At 44.7% G+C, this 14,275-nt stretch overlaps 1 pseudogene; it reads right to left on the minus strand.

The window, feature by feature from the left end:
- Positions 1 to 51: 51 nt before the first annotated feature.
- LOC147965452 (AP-3 complex subunit mu-like) lies at positions 52 to 10,952 on the minus strand (annotated as a pseudogene).
- Positions 10,953 to 14,275: the final 3,323 nt, after the last annotated feature.

Below are 14,275 nucleotides of genomic sequence, written 5' to 3' on the forward strand. Positions count from 1 at the left end.
ACGGTTCTGGGCTATGGCACCATGTCGAATCACAGAGCAAAATTTGAAGTCCTATGACCTGACATCATACCTTCTAGCTTGAGTTTGGGCTCGAAAACCTTTGTATGGTGCGCTTTGTGTATTTTTCACTTCCAGTTTATCAATTTGAAGCACAGACAGTGCTACCTCCATAATCCTGAATTTCACCTGAAACATTGGAAATGCATGCAAATGAGCGAGTCCTTCCTCCAGACGTAGATTTCCAGAGAGGGATGGTGCTTTATCTTTAGGAATATGCCCAATTGTCTGAAAACATGTCTACATAAATAAATAAAATGCTATTAGACAGACATTTTGACGTATATGTAGTGTTCTAAAGTTTAGAAAATTCCAAACTTCATATTAATAATAGTGCATGATGATTGATTCACCAGCACATCGTTTAGGTTTTTCTAGTTCCGAGCTTCCTTTATTAGGTCGTAGCTTGATCCGTGATGACAGAAAATGGCACAGGTGAAGTTACAGAAGTGATGGCAAACAATGTACTGACCTAATCAGCAAGGATGTCGACTATACCATGGTTTGTTGTCAAATCAACAGAAGCAATTAGGGGAGGCAACCGAAACTGCACTGTTATAGAATCAATAGGTTTTCCAGGATAATTCCGTATCCCCACCATCACATTGACATGGCAATTCCCAGAATCAGATGATAACCGTGGCTTCATATAAATTGGTGTGGTCTTTAGTTTCTTAACCCTGATTATTTATGATCAAACGATGAGAACATATAACAGACATCCTAAGATGGGAAAAACATAGGAGCAATAGTAATATTTAGAAGTAGATATTTATGCACCTATAACTCATAAGCTTGAACTGCCCATCAGGAGGAACAAATGATAGGATCTGATTGGACTCCTACGATTTGAATCTGACACATGAGTGGAACCTCACACCATTGATAAGGGTGGGATTAGCAAATGACAAGGTCCATTCTGGTAATCCTGGAAGACTGGAATTCACTTCAATTACACCACATGTCTCACATTTCACTAGAACCCCTTCTCTGCAAATAAAATCAACCAGTAAAGATGCCAAACATAAAAATATTCTTTCAGATGTGTGGATGCCAAAAGATAACAAAGTTGGGTAGCTGGGTCATCTCATCAGTCATCACAAAAGAAAAAGGAACTTCTACATTGCTAACCACCACTTCGCCTATTGTATTAATTTTGGCCCTCTATTCAAAATTTAATACTCCTTCCATATCAGAATAGTTGACGTTTCAGACAACAATTCAGATACCAATGCGGTGTTAACTGCCATGCTTGTTCACCATCTTGCTCCTACTTAATATAGATGCGGTTTCACATATTGACCAATACGGTGACATACAAGTACAAGGATCAAATTTTGTCGCTCGCATTTTTTGGGAGCATCAATAACACAAGGACAAACCTAGCCACTACTGGAATCAGCTACTTTGCCATCTGCCAGCTCTTTGTCGTCCGCTAGCGGACGGCAAAGAAGCTCTTTGCCATCAGCTACCTGAAAGCAGACGACAAAGAACAGGCTGATGGCAAAGAAAGCCTTTGCCATCAGCCTGTTCTTTGCCGTCTGCTAGCTGACGCCAAAGAATCTTTGCCGTCCGCTAGCGGATGGCAAAGAGGGAGGGGGCCCCACTGAGGAGCTGGTTAAAAAATACTTAACGGCCCCCTCTTTGCCGTCCGCTAGCGGACGGCAAAGGTGGCGGACGGCAAAGATTAAACATATCTAACGGCCAGCGCGCCCCACCCCCCCTCTCTCTGTTTCCCTCCCACACGCGCGCGCCGCCGCCCCCACCACTCGCCGCCGCCCGGTCGCACCACCGCCCCGCCGCCCCACCGTCCCCCCGCCCCGTCGCCCCACCGCCCCGTCGCCCCGGCCCCCCGCCCCGTCTCGGCGCCGCCGCGCCCAGGCCCCCCGGCGACCCGGCCCCCCCGCGCCCCACCGCCCCGGGCGCCGTCGCTCCACCGGCCGCCCGCCCCGTCGCCCCCGTTGCCCCCCGCCCCCCCCCCCCGCGCCCCACCGCCCTGGGACCGGCGCCGCCGCCCCAGGCCGCCCCGCCCCCCTCCTCCACCGGCCACCTCCTCCACCGGCCCAGGTGAGCTCTACCTCTCCTTTTTTTTTTCTGTTTTCTTAGTTTTAGGTTCATGTTTAGTTTAGATTTAGTTTTAGTTTTAGTTTTAGGTTTAGTTTTAGGTTTAGATTTAGTTTTTTCCTTTTTTTCTTCTGTTTTTTTAGTTCTAGGTTTATGTTTAGATTAGATTTAGGTTTAGTTTTAGGTTTAGTTCAGTATTAGGAAAGAAAAAGAAGAAGAAGAAAAAACAGGAGAGGAGGAGAAGAAGAAGAGGAAAAAGGAAAGGAAGAAGAAGAAGAGGAGGAGGAGAAGAAAAAAGAAGAAGAGGAGGAAGAAGAAAAAAACAGGAGAGGAGGAGAAGAAGAAGAGGAAAAAGGAAAGGAAGAAGAAGAAGAGGAGGAGGAGAAGAAAAAAGAAGAAGAGGAAGAAGAAGAAGAAAAAAACAGGAGAGAAGGAGAAGAAGAAGAAGAGGAAAAAGGAAAGGAAGAAGAAGAAGAGGAGGAGGAGAAGAAAAAAGAAGAAGAGGAAGAAGAAGAAGAAAAAAACAGGAGACGAGGAGAAGAAGAAGAGGAAAAAGGAAAGGAAGAAGAAGAAGAGGAGGAGGAGAAGAAAAAAGAAGAAGAGGAAGAAGAAGAAAACAGGAGAGGAGGAGAAGAGGAAGAGGAAAAAGGAAAGGAGGAAGAAGAAGAAGAAGAAGAAGAAGAAGGAAAAAAAGGAAGAAAAGGAAGAAGAGGAAGAAGAAGAAAAGAAAAAAGACCCTGACCCGGCACCCCGACACGACACCCCGACCCTGAGACCCCGACCCCGACACCCCGACCCCGACCCCGACCCCGACCCCGACACCCCGACCCCCCGAGCCTAACCCGACACCCCGACCCCGAGCCTGACCCGACACCCTGACCCCGACACTACACCCCGACCCCGAAACAACACCCCAACACCGACACGGCACTACCCCGACATCGACACGACACCCCGACCCCCCGACCCCGAAACAGCACCCCGACCCCGACACCGACAGGACACCCCGACCACCGACACCTCCCGAAAAGGTGTTCTTTGGCCTTCTAGAGGCCGACGGGGTCATATATTTGTGAATTATTAGTTAGGTCATATATTTTTCGTTTTGTTATGAAAAACATCATATATAATTGTGTTGATCGTGTAGTTTTAAATGTGCAGTTGTTTCATCGCTGCGAGGTTTGGTGTTCGACGACCTCGCTGTGCGTTTGACGAGCTCTGCCCCTTCATTCGTGGGTGAGCACAAATGACAAGTCCTCCTCCCCCATTAATTATTTGATCTATTCCGATGAAACTTGATAGATAGCTATATATGTGTCTTGAATCATCAGTATGCGTAACCAATATGTGTCTCCCGTTCGAAAGCGTCATAGTTATAAATATGCATTCATTTGCATATTTATAACCTTGATTCTTTCGAATTGTCCAACGCTATCCATGGACAGCCCGAGTATGTGTAGATTGGGTTCGTTTTCCCATATGCTTTGCTCCGGATCCGACGCATATATTTCGTCAGTGCCTCCCCTGTTGTTCTCCGGGTACACATCCTCTCTGTTTATTGCAGAGACGTGTATCAGGAGAACAGCAGGGAGGTGCTGCCGAAATTTTGCGTTGGATCCGGAGCATAGCATGGGAAAATGAACCCAATCTACACATACACGGGTGGGATTAGGACCTATCATTACCTATTAGAGTGTAGGTTGCATGGACGTAATAAAATTGACAAAGTAGATCAACCGATGAATATATACATGGTGAATTACATATATAATTGTTGTGTGCCCAGTAGCTCTGAAAGTCAAGATGAGTGACCGTGCGTGGATGTATACCGGTCACACTGGTCAGAACAAATGGAGCGCTGAATGATTCACAAAAACTAAGGGGTTTGTGCAAGCCGCATTTGCAAATGGCCAAAAGAAAACCTGGTGCCCCTGTTTCCGGTGCGGCAATTGGGAAAAGAAGACAGAGGCTGAAATGGGCAAACACCTGCAGAAGAGTGGTTTTACGCCCGATTATACGGTGTGGACATTTCATGGTGAGTCTGCCCAACGTGACCGAGCTAAGGTGGATCGTCGTCGCACCGACGAGCATGGTACCGGGATGGAAAACATGGTGCAAGGCTATGATGATGCTCGGGATTCGGACGAGGAGATGGAGGAATCTGCAAAGGCCTTCAATGAAATGTTGGAGTCTTCGAAACGTCCGCTCCACGAGCACACTGAGCTTTGTCAGTTGGATGCCATCTCACAAGTAATGGCTCTGAAGGCTCAATTCAACTTGGGCAGAGAATGCTATGACGCAATTATGACAGTATTTGGACGCTTTCTACCCAAAGGCCATGTAATGCCTGCAAACCTGTACCAGTCGGACAAAATCCTCCGTGCACTAAAGATGCCCTATGAGAAGATACATGCCTGTGAGAAAGGATGTGCCTTATTTAGGCTTGATTATGCGGACTTGAACTATTGTCCCATTTGCAAGTCTTCCAGGTATATTGTGGTAGACAACGGTATGGGTGAGAAGACACAGACCAAAATCCCCGTTAGTGTTCTTCGGTATATGCCAATCGTACCAAGACTTCAACGTCTTTTCATGGTCTAAGAGACGGCCAGACAGATGACATGGCACAAAACAGGCAAAAGAACCGAACTAGATGCAGATGGGAATCTGATGATGGTACACACATCGGATGGTGTTGCGTGGAAAAAGTTTGATGAATTACATGCTGACAAAGCGGCAGATCCGAGGCATCCTCGAGTCGGCATCAGCACGGATGGGTTCAGTGTGTTTGGTATGACGGCAGCCCAATACAGTTGTTGGCCCGTATTTGTCTTTCCACTCAATCTCCCCCCCCTGGACAGATTATGCAAAGAAAGAACATTTTCCTGACGTCGATAATTCCAGGACCCAACTATCCGGGCAAAAATATGAATGTGTACATGCAGCCGCTTAAGGACGAATTGCAAGAAGCCTGGGATAATGGGTTCAAGATATACGACGCCTTTAGCAAACGGAACTTCATAATGCGTGTCTGGTACATGTACTCGACGCATGACTTGCCGGCATATGCGCTATTCGTTGGCTGGTGTGTGCATGGAGGGTTCCTGTGCCCCACATGCAAGGGAGCTCTTGAGTTTCGTTGGCTTCAAGCCGGTCGCAAGTTTTCTTGCTTCGACATGCATAGACAATTCCTGGATCCTCGCCATAAGTTCAGGAAAGACAAGAAGAACTTCATCAGGGGTAGAGTTGTCAAAAACTCTGCACCACCTGCAGTGACAGGCCAACAGACCCTAGATCAGTTAAACGCTCTCGAGCCAGATCCACAACGTCCAGGGTACTTCAAGGGGTATAATACTAAGCACGCGTGGACTCACAAAACATGCTTATGGGATCTGCCTTACTTCAAAGACCTCCTTTGCCCACACAACATCGACGTGATGCACACTGAGAAGAATATCGCCGAGGCACTTTTTGGTACATTGTTCGGCATAGATGGGAAGTCAAAGGATAATACTAAGGCTAGAGTCGATCTGGAGGCGCTATGTGATAGGCCGTTACAAAACATGAAAGAACCGAAAGGAAAGCAGAACTAGACGAAGCCAAAGGCATGGTTCAATCTTGGAAGGCCAACTATGAGGGAAATTCTCTTGTGGGTGCAACAGCAGTTGATGTTCCCCGATGGGTATGCAGCGAATCTAAAGAGGGGAGTGAATCTTGATAAACTGAAGATATTTGGTCTCAAGAGTCATGATTGGCACATATGGATTGAGCGGGTAATGCCATGATGTTGCGTGGCTTCATCCCTGAGGATGAATCGCTAGTACTGGCAGAACTCAGCTATTTCTTCCATGTTCTTTGTGCGAAAGAACTATCGCCTGGCGTGCTAGAAGAAATGGAAGAGTTGGTGCCGGAGTTGATCTGCAAGTTAGAGAAGATCTTTCCACCGGGCTAACTTAGGCCCCTCCGAGATGGTGTGCCGATCGGATGGATTGTTGGGAGGTGTTGGTCAATGCGTGGTGCTTAGAAGAATGGCTGGCCACCCACAAAGAGGCCAAGGACAAACGTGCCCAAATGGAAGGTGTGCCACACCACCAAGGCAGCTCCAACTTATTTCAGTACGGGCGGAACTGGGTATGTGGTTTGCTTCATGATTCATGCAATTCATTCATCATACTAGCTTTAGCCCTTTAATTACTAATTTACTTTGTTTCTCTCTTTCAGGCATGCTACAATAAGGCGGATAAGGTGCCAGAGGTGTACGACCTGTATGCCATGGCCCACACTGGACCTTACAAGAAAGTCAAGGCATTCTCTGCGTCTGACCTCGATGATCCAAAGAACTTCACCAACATCTCCGCCCACGACAAGCTCGTGCAATATAGAGATCAGGGGAAGGCGAGGAAAGGGGAGGACTTTAACCCGAGCCAGGGTCCCATTGATACAGAGCTGCTGATGATATCTGGTGGTGGGAGGTCCCATGGCTCCATAGCCATGGGAGATGGGCTTATCCGTTGTCCTAGCACTCTCCCGGAGATCAAGGCGCGCCAGTCGAGCTCCGCTCCTGAGATAAGGCCTCGTGAACGGCCAGTCCAACTCTCCTTCAAGGTTAGTTATACGTACTCAGCTATCTTTCTCCATTACATTGTGTGCGCTTCCATCAATGATTACAAATGGTCATGTGAGTGGTGTTGCAGGCTGCTATACAGAGTGAGAGAGATAGAACGGAGAAACTTCTGGCGGAGGCGGCAGAGAGGCAGCGGGAGTTGGAGGAGAGGACGACAAAGATGTTGGAGGAGGAGAGGGCACGGAATGACATGCATGCAAGGGCCATGTACGAGCTCCTTGTGGTAAGTTTCTTCTGCAGATTACTTGCTAGTCTTAACATTTGAGTCTCATTACTAACTAGTATGACTCTGTTGTGAAAACCAAATGTGTAGTCTGTGTGCGAGAAGTCCGGTCAGACCGTTCCGCCGATGCCAGTGATTGCTCCTAGGAGCATGGTGAGTTTAATTTGAATGGACATTACTTGCTAGTCTTAACATTTGAGTGTCATAATGCTAACGAGACATTGGAAATGATCTTTGGTGCAGCTTAACTCCAGAAACGCATCGCACGATCCTTCTCCAGCTACCGGCGAGAGCCAGCCCGCTCCTTCTCCAGCTACCGGCGCGAGCCAGCCCGGTCCTACACCTCCGTGATCACGGTAAGTTTATCTAGTGTTTTGCTTAACAAATGCATAAAGACCTAGACTTAGCTTTATTTCCTCCAATATGCTTACCATAATGACCTAGAGTTAGCTTCTTTTCCTCCAAAATGACTTAATAAGCTTACTGACCTCATAGACCATCCATTCTACCTAAGTTAGCTCTAAAATGATATGTACTTAGCTTACTTATGTCAAAAATTGCATAATTAACTTAGTTAGCTCATAAACGATCCATTTTACCTAGGTTAGCTCCAAAATGACCCATCTTACCTAGGTTAGCTTATAAATGATCCAGTTTATCCATGTTAGCTCTAAAATGACCCAATTTACCTACAGTAGCTCCTAAACGATCCATTTCACCTAAGTTAGCTAAAAACGATCCATTTCACCTAAATTAGCTCTTAAATGATCCATTTCACCTAAGTTTGCTCAAAAAAGATCCATTTCACCTTAGTTAGCTCAAAAACACCTTAGTTAGCTCATAAATGATCCATTTCACCTAAGTTAGCTCATAAATGATCCATTTCACCTAAGTTAGCTCAAAAACAATCCATTTCACATTAGTTAGCTCAAAAAGATCCATTTCACCTTAGTTAGCTCATAAATGATCCATTTCAACTAAGTTAGCTCATAAATGATCCATTTCACCTAAGTTAGCTCAAAAACAATCCATTTCACCTTAGTTAGCTCAAAAAGATCCATTTCACCTTAGTTAGCTCATAAACGACCCATTTCAAGTAAGTTAGCTCATAAATGATCCATTTCACCTAAGTTAGCTCATAAATGATCCATTTCACCTTAGTTAGCTCAAAAACTATTCATTTGACCTTAGTTAGCTCAAAAACGATCCATTTCACCTTAGTTAGCTCATAAATGATCCATTTCAACTAAGTTAGCTCATAAATGATCCATTTCACCTAAGTTAGCTCAAAAACAATCCATTTCACCTTAGTTAGCTCAAAAAGATCCATTTCACCTTAGTTAGCTCATAAACGACCCATTTCAAGTAAGTTAGCTCATAAATGATCCATTTCACCTAAGTTAGCTCATAAATGATCCATTTCACCTTAGTTAGCTCAAAAACTATTCATTTCACCTTAGTTAGCTCAAAAACGATGCCCTTCACCTTAGTTAGCTCATAAATGACCCATTTCAACTAAGTTAGCTCATAAATGATCCATTTCAACTAAGTTAGCTCATAAACAACCCATTTCAACTTAGTTAGCTCATATATGATCCATTTCAACTAAGTTAGCTCATAAATGACATACTTCTTGTTCTAGTCTTCTTCTTGTTCTAGTCACCTATTTCTAACTTTCTTATTTACCATTTTGCAGATTTCATTCACTTCATGGAACCTAGCTTGCTATGATGGAGTGCTTGCTTTTCCTTTCATGAATCTTTGCATTGTATCTAGCTTGCTATGATGGAACTTCCTATTGTAATATGTATATGGATGGAACTTGCTTAGGTATGAACAATGTGTATGGATGAAACTTATGTGATATGTGATATGAAACTTATTTGCTGGATATCTGATATGGAAATATATCTATATATGTCATATATATTTGCTCTAAAAATTGTTGGATTCAAAAAAACAGAAAAAGAGCCAATATGCAGGCTCTTTGCCGTCTGCCACCGACGGCAAAGAGCTCTTTGCCATCAGCAGCGGACGGCAAAGAGGCCACGTGGCAGGCAGCTGTGCTTCCTGGGAGGCTGACCAATTTGGTCAGTTTGCCTACAGTGGCTGACGGCAAAGGCTTTGCCGTCCGCGGCGGACGGCAAAGAGCAAAAACTTTGCCTACAGCGGCGGACGGCAAAGGCCTGCCGTGTAGTGACGTCGGCTGACATCACACGGCGAACGGCAAAGGCCTTCCGAAGTTTGCCGTCAGCGGCGGACGGCAAAGGCCTGCCGTTAGCCACCTAACGGAGTAACGGCGCACTTATTGCCGTTTGCACTCTTTGCCGTCCGCTGCTGATGGCAAAGGCTCCTTTGCCGTCAGCCGCCCGAAGCAGACGGCAAAGTACCTCTTTGCCGAACCTTACTTTGCCGTCACCTTTTGCCGTCCGCGGCGGACGGCAAAGACCTTTGCCGTCAGCCATCCATGCCTTTGCCGCCCGCCATGGCTGACGGCAAAGTAGCTGATTCCTGTAGTGAGCCATGGATGCCTAAAATCCCCCAACGTCATCATTTCGTGTGCTTTATGAAAAAACCTCCAATGTCATGTTTTCATGATACAAAGGTAGTAACACATATCATATTTAATGGCAGATTTGGAACGCAATATAGAATATTCACTAGTTGGTACTTTGGATATACGGAAGTCTAGTCATAGTTTCCTGCAGATAATTCAACAGTGCATCACTATTGACCTAAGGTCCTAGAAGCCAGTCACATATTTGATGAATTTTCTATTACTTCAAAATCTAAATGTGCGAATTGAGAATACGAGTTCACACATGCATCAAAGGGGTGTAAAAATCCAAATTCATAGATCACATGAAATAACTTTACTATACCAAGATTGGTTAAAAGGAGAAATGTCGGAATACCTGTTCACACATGCATCTAGTTCCTCAACTATGTTAACATGGACCCCATTGCTTGCATCCTTGACAATTCTTGTTCTCCAAGGTACAAAGGAAGCAGTTGCATCCGGAAGTTTGTTACCAATAGTAGAACTTTTACCAGTCATAATGTTCAGCATTTTGCTGACCATATTTGGTTGGGCAACCAACTCCTTTAAGATGTTCGGCTCGGTAGTGAGTGGAAAGCCATTGTCCATCATTTCGTCTAGAATCTGGATTCATATAAGAATTATATTGTTTACAGAACTTACATTAAAATGAATAGTCCAGTTTTACTAGTCATGGACAACACAAGCAACCAAGCGATTAAAATAGCTGATTGCGATTAAAGTCTCAAATGCAATAGACATCCTCGATTGATGTTCCTTTAACAGAATGAACTTAACAGATATAGAAAATAATTTCCAACAAATAGATAGTTCTACGCATTGAAATTCCACGAGCTTTGTAGCTCTCTATATGCAATTCAATTTGTCCATAGTAAAACTGCTAATTCTAGTGTGTTATCTTATTTTCCAAACTTTAAAGCTTAGTTCTTTTTCATAATCTATCAAAGAAAATTATCCTGGGATGAAATAAACTGAATACCGGTTTCACAGTTATAATGTGATAGGAGTGAGAAAAGATACCTGATAAACAATTACAAAGTTATCATTGATTGTGTCTTCATTTATATCTCCAAGGTAATCTGTCAAGACATTCACCACACAAGAGAGAAACTAGATGCGAAAAATCATATTAGCACACCCAAAGTTAGCAAAAGTTAAAAGCTGCGGTATAGGCTATCTTCTATTTCAGGGACAGACAACTTTAGGAAGTTACAACATAGTTGTATGTGTCTTCTAAGGAATCAAATGTCATTGAATTAAAGACAAAAGAGTGCAATATGAAGAGCACACCTTGATAGCCATCAACGGGGTATCTCCACTTGGGTGCATGCCAGGAACATCTGGCCGTTCCGATATACTTGGAACAAGTAGTGTGTTGGCGACACCATGACCTGCAAGACCTTCCAAGGTGCAAGAAACATCATGACGTCAACACTATAGCAGCTCGAAATTTGCTGCTTTAAACTGATTTTTCTACAATAGCAACTGTTGGTGAACGTAGCATGCAATTTCAAAAAAATTCCTACGATCACGCAAGATCTATCTAGGAGATGCATAGCAATGAGAGGGGGAGAGTGTGTCCACGTACCCTTATAGACCGAAAGCGGAAGCGTTAGATTAACGCGGTTGATGTAGTCGAACGTCTTTGCGATCCAACCGATCAAGTACCAAACGTACGACACCTTCGAGTTCAACACATGTTCAGCTCGATGACGTTCCTAGAACTCTTGATCCAGCAGAGGGTCGAGGGAGAGTTTCGTCAACATGACGGAGGGGTGACGGTGATGGTGACGTGATCCACGCAGGGCTTCGCCTAAGCACTACGACGCTATGACCGGAGGAGCAAACTGTGGAGAGAGACATCGCACACAGCTTGGAACAATTCTTGTGTATCCAAGGGGTGCCCTGCACACATATATAAAGGAGGGAGAGGGAGGAGGCCAGCCCTAGGGGGCGCACCATAAGGGGGGAGTCCTACTAGGACTCCCAGTCCTAGTAGGATTCGCCCCCCTTCTTTCCTTCTCATGGAGGGGGAAAGGGGGAAAGGAGAGGGAGTAGGAGAAGGAAAGGGGGTGGCGCCCCCTTCCCTCATCCAATTTGGCCTCCTCCCTTGTGGGGTCACACCAGCCCCTTGTGGTCTGGTTAGCCTACCTCCTATGGCCCATATGGCCCATATCTTTCCACGGGGGGTTCCGGTAACCCCTCCGGTACTCTGTTATGTACCCGATACACTCTAGAACCCTTCCGGTGTCCGAATACTACCTTCCAATATATCAATCTTTACCTCTCGACCATTTTGAGACTCCTCGTCATGTCTGTGATCTCATCCGGGACTCTGAACAAACTTTGGTCACCAAAACACATAACTCATAATACAAATCGTCATCGAACGTTAAGCGTCACTAGTGCAGAACCGGGCAATAGCACCGGTTTGTAAGGCCTTTTAGTGCCGGTTCGGTAACCGGCACTAAAGTGTGGGCACTAAAGGTCCCCCCCTTTAGTACCGGTTCAGCATGAACCGGTGCTAAAGGGCAACCACGTGGCACGAGCCAGCTCCGGGGGCAGGGAGCCCTTTAGTACCGGTTGGTGACACCAACCGGTATTAAAAGGTTGGGGGGTTTTGGGTTTATGATTTCTTTTTCATTTAATTTTGTGTTTTCCATTTAATTCTTTTTCATTTGCTAGTATTTTACGATACTACATATTGTACACGTTATGCATATATATAAATAGAATTTCTAGTAGAACCGATCATATATATATATATCATCGAATGTCTCACAACCACCATTAATTAATTCACATATATATATACAATTAGCTAGCTATATACAATTTCTCCTAATTGGTGCCTTCGGAGCCAGTGGCATTAGCCTAATTGGTGCCTTCGGAGCACGATAACAATTGGAAGTGGTTCATGGGGGCGGTAGCGGGTAAAAGTATTCTCCTTTGGGATCTATGACCTGGTCGAGCAAAAATCCCGCTATTTCCTCTAGAATTGCTTTTATGCCATCCTCTGGTAGGAGCTTCTCCCGCACCTCTTTGAACTGTTAAGAAGGAGATCAATATGCATGTGTATTAGTTGTGTGACTAGATATCGATAATGGTGTAAAAATTGTCAATAGTGTTCTGACAAACATATCCACTCCTGTCTTTGAGATCTGCTCCTTTTGGACGCCATCATGCGAATGTTCTTGCAAACATAGTATGCACACAAATTATTCCCCGGCGCCTGCTTCAGGGCCTTTACGGGAATGGAATTTGATCAGATAATAATTAATAAAGTGTGTTAATTGAAGAGATGGCAGCTAGCTAGTACTACTTAATTACTTACCATGGGTCGATACCATTTCAGATTTTGTTTCCATGGGCCTGGAGTGACCCTGATGAACTTTGCCCAAGCCCTGACCGCCGACAAAGAAAATGAATAAATGGGTTATTAAATAGTTGTTATCAGGAAATGACGAACTAATTAAATAGGCCGAGATATAGTTAATAATGATTGAAATTACCTGTTGACTATCCCCTTCACGATGATGTAGTTAGTTGGTTTCTTAAGTAGTGAGTCTAGTACTTCAACTGTTCCTTCATCAACTTTAATGATTAACAAGATCCAGTGAAATTTGCATGCACACACGTTTGCATGTCTTAATTAAGCGGGCATATGTAAGCAAAAACATGTAGCTAGCTAGTAGGCAAAAACCGAATTTGTAGTACAAGACAGTGTGACTCACTCGAAGTTGTAAGGAAGTAGTATATCTTCATTGTATTTGAGGCGCTTGAAGAACTCTAGCATGCTTTCCTCTACACTTTTTTTGGTAATATGGATCTAATTTTGATGTGTATTCATTAATGATATTTGGGTCAATGAACCCAATGCCATAGCGTCCACCTTTTTTCATCTCATAAATCTTCATCTTGCATAATACCACAGAAAAGAATATAGTGAGGATAATTACAGGTAATGATTGATCAAAATGATCACTACAGCTAGCTTGAGACTTAAATTACAGGAAAGAAATCACTTACAGACAATAGCAATTGACGATAGATTTGTCGAGTGCGTCTTGATTGTATAACTGAAATAGTTTTGTATACTCAACGGACACAGCTTTCTCATGGTAGTAATGATCCTTCTTGACATTCACCATGAGGGACTCTCGATTGGAAATCTTGGTAATGTCCATGTACCATTGATGCAATTCATACATTCTCCTTGGGAGCTTCTTGACCTCGTTTGGCTCGACCAAAGGTTGGCCCCGGACATATTTCCGTTTTTATTTCCTCCTCTCTAGTCGGAGACATGGGCTCGATATCGAGGAGTTGTCCAACTGTGATCATGAGGCTTTTAGCCTGCTCAATATGCTCCTCGGTTATTACCACATCGCCCAGCCCGGGAACGTTAACGGTTTGCCCACAATAATATTGGGCGCGCGTACTCTCATGTGTTGTTGGCACAACAAGCGGGGGGATTGATTGCGCCGCCTGTTCTACCAGCTGGGGAATGGTTTTACCGCATGTTTTGCCAGCTGATTTGCTCGAGCTCGAGCTCGCCTCTTTCTGTAGACGTGCTCGATATAACTTCCTGAGGTGGCGCTCATAGTCTGTGTCAACAGGCTTGGGAGCTGGTGCTCTAGCCATACGAATGAAGTGGTCAATCTTTTCCTCAGGCACTTTCTCCCTTGGCGGCGGTGGCGGTTTGGGTGCAAAATCGGCTTCCACCTCGGCCTTCGATATGGCTGCGTTT

The sequence above is a fragment of the Triticum urartu genome, chromosome 6A (genome assembly GCF_056163025.1).
Source record: "Triticum urartu cultivar PI428250 chromosome 6A, HENAU_Tu73, whole genome shotgun sequence".
NCBI classification, from domain to species: Eukaryota; Viridiplantae; Streptophyta; class Magnoliopsida; order Poales; family Poaceae; genus Triticum; species Triticum urartu.